We start from the raw sequence: 376 nt of genomic DNA, 5'->3' as shown, positions 1-376 counted from the left end.
ACGGAATTGCATTGAGTGGATATAAGTTTTGGTCGTCCTGTTTCTGCCTTTTTGAGTAAATGAAACCATTTCTTCTTTTTCGCCTTTTCATCATTAACTGTCGCTACTTTCTACCTTATTTTTGGTCATCAAATAAAAATGATTTTGCATTTCATTACCTGTTTTCGCCCTTTACCTCTTTACTCTCTGTGCCTGACTACAGAGGGCGCTCAAGTCTAAAAAGGTTCAGAAACACTCGGTTAAAAGATTACATTTTCTGATGAGGTATTTATTAAGCTTGTGATGTGTGTCTGGTAGTCTTGCTGATGTGAAGTCAAGCTAAATTTTTCCTTACTGTGTTCAATACTAAATTGTGAAGATTATTTGATATTTTCTG

Source organism: Penaeus monodon, chromosome 20 (assembly GCF_015228065.2).
Source record: "Penaeus monodon isolate SGIC_2016 chromosome 20, NSTDA_Pmon_1, whole genome shotgun sequence".
NCBI lineage: Eukaryota > Metazoa > Arthropoda > Malacostraca > Decapoda > Penaeidae > Penaeus > Penaeus monodon.
Note: the sequence above shows the minus strand (reverse complement) of the source record.